Source organism: Neophocaena asiaeorientalis, unplaced genomic scaffold (assembly GCF_003031525.2).
Source record: "Neophocaena asiaeorientalis asiaeorientalis breed wild unplaced genomic scaffold, Neophocaena_asiaeorientalis_V1.1 scaffold30, whole genome shotgun sequence".
Classification (NCBI taxonomy): Eukaryota; Metazoa; Chordata; class Mammalia; order Artiodactyla; family Phocoenidae; genus Neophocaena; species Neophocaena asiaeorientalis.
In genome coordinates, this window is record NW_020174923.1 from 17,992,880 (window position 1) to 17,995,429 (window position 2,550).

The 2,550-nt window shown below is 56.2% G+C and overlaps 1 protein-coding gene across 1 annotated transcript in view; it reads left to right on the forward strand.

Annotated features, from left to right (window-relative positions):
* The first annotated feature begins 1,953 nt into the window (after positions 1-1,953).
* Positions 1,954-2,550, forward strand: part of MPP2 (MAGUK p55 scaffold protein 2) — a 26,405-nt gene continuing 25,808 nt past the window's right edge. Inside the window, exon 1 of the mRNA XM_024760501.1 lies at positions 1,954-2,010. The gene's annotated coding sequence lies outside the window, so the exon portion shown is untranslated. The remainder of the gene's footprint in view (positions 2,011-2,550) is intronic.

Sequence of the window (2,550 nt, forward strand, 5' to 3'; positions counted from 1 at the left end):
GGCCAGAGGGGCAGCCCCTAACTGCCATGGGATGCATTGTGGACCCCTCAAACCTGCTTCCCGCCCCAGCAATTCTATTTCCCACTAGTAGCGCCCTCATTCCTTTGGGGCCCTGCTTAGAACACTTACTGCACCTCTGTTATGACATTCAGTTATACAGCCAGAAAGTGATTTTTGTGTCTGACACCACCCCTCCCCGATCTCCACCTTCAGGAATCACTGATGCTGGCGCTGAAGCTGGTATCTGACTCACTATCACTGAAGCTGGCACCCTATCTAGAACAGAATAAGAGCGTCCTACTCTGTATCAGGAAATGTTTCTCCCTTCTCTGTAACCTCATGGGGCTGTTGTGAGAATCGAACAATATATCAATTGTAAGATTCTGAACAGATGTGAGGAGCTGGCATTCTATAAGGCCCTTATAAGAGAGATGCTTGTTGACTGACTAATGGGGGGAGGCAGCTTGTAAGGGTAATGAATTGGGCTCCACCTTCCTAGAGGGCCAAAATCTGGGATCCCACCTTGTCCTGGTGACCTTGAGTGAAACTGAAAGTTTGCTGTGTGTTGCTATGGGGTAATAGTCACGTGACTGAGAAGAAGTAATTAATATTTTGGAGAGATTCAAGATCCTTCCACTTCCCAACCAAACGCAAATAGCCAAGTGATTCACTGCCCAGAGGTGGACAGGTGAGAGTGGACAGTAGCCTTCATAATGGGAAAGGGACTTCTTCCTGAATTGAATTAGGAGGATCTTCTGGCTTGAAGGCAGAAGAGAGGGCTGGAAGCATCGTGCTCCAGCAAGCTCTTTGGTTGGAGACAGAAGCCTGCAATTCCAGCCCCCGCCATCTGGGGTCGCTAACCAACGTTCTTCTCCTTCCTCAGTAACAAGGGCAGAGAGCACCAAAAAACATCAGGGTTTTCAGTCGAGTTTGGCCTGGTTCTGTGCCTCTTCCTTTTACCGATATTCAAACCTATGCTCTCCGGAGCTCAGGGGCGAGTTGAGTCTCCTGGACCCGGGGATCAGTCCTATTCTTCCAGGATGGATTTCCAAGTCAAACCCACTTCTGAGATTTCCAAGCAAGTTTCCAGGATGAAGTTCATTTCTGATCTTAGGAGCCCTGCATGTTCTAGAGGGCAGCTGGAGGGGTTGGGGGATACTGCGGCCAGAGTAGTACCGCGGCTGGCCCTGAATGCTCCGCGCACTTAGCGAAGGGTGGTCTTGGGGCTGAGCCTCCTGTATTCCAAGGCCAGAACTAAGTGCAGGTCTAGGGTGGAGCCAGAAGCCGGGCGAAGGCGAGCAACTGGATTTAAGTCTTTCTTTATTTCTTGAGATGGCACTCTGAGCAAGGGTTACCTCGTTCTGTACTCCGTAGACAGAGGTGTGGACCAGCTCTCCGGTCCAGGCTTGAAATAGGGTCTCGACGTTTCCCCCTTTTTTTTGCGAATTCGCCGAGAGGATCTGGGATCCAGGTAGCCACCACTGAATCCTTAAAAGTTGCCCCTGAGCCGGAGGCCCTAGGGGGGTGCGTCTCTTGCTCTTTGGGGGTTTCCCTAAACTCCTCCTGCTCCCTTATCCAGTTGGGAAGCAGGATAATGAGGAAAGGTGAGGCACGCTTGGAACTGGAACGCGGGTCTAAGCTGAGAGAAGGGGGCGGGTAATCTTTCACCATCGCCCTTTTAAGGGATCGCTGGGCGCCGAGAGTAGGTACAGGTCCCAGTCCTTGCTTCCCCGAGTAGAAGGCAAGTTGGGGAGGAGGGTGGATCCTGGACTGTGCAGTGTCTCCCAGACCACCACCTCCCGGCCTACCCACTAGCTGCTCGGAAAGGCTACTTTCCTCGGAGTGGTCCCGCAACATCCATATCCCCCTCCCCTCCTCTCTCGGTCTCCGCCCCTTCGCGCAGAGAAGGCCTCGCCGCTTTAAGACCGGGGGTTGCGATTGACAAGCAATAAACGCGGAGCGCCGGGCTGCGCTGGAGCAACCCCGAGCTAGGGGCCTCTCGGGGCGCAGGTAGGCGCCCCCCAGCCCCCGAGCCAGCACCCACCCGAGGGCCCTCTTCGTCCTGGCACGGCACTTGTGGCCCTTTCTCTGCGTCCCACCTCCCCTGGCCTCTTCCCTCAGGCCAGTCCCCTCCCTCTCACCCTCCCGCCCCCACCCCCCTTTCTCGGGTGCTCCTAGAGAGAGACCAACCCCCGCTGCCCATTTTTGCGGGCCCCCGCCCCCGCGGCGAGGGCTCCTAAGTGACGTCAGGCACAGAGCTGGTGGGCTGTGAGGGGCCTGGGCGTCCGGGCGGCTTCTCTGGGGGCCGTGCGGATTCTGGGGACTTCGGAGCCAGGCATTACGTAAGAACCGCGCTGTTAGCTCTTCCGGGGTTGGGGGCGCAAGACAGAGGTTGCGTTGGTCCCCTTGGCTCCCCCGCCACCTTGGGAGGCCAACACCTTAATCTTTCCTGGGAGGGTGTCCTGGGAAGGGGGTGTGATGCTTCTTCGCTTCCCAGGTTGTAGAGGGGGCGGGTCTGGGTCGGGGGCCAAGGCTAGGATCTGGAGACCT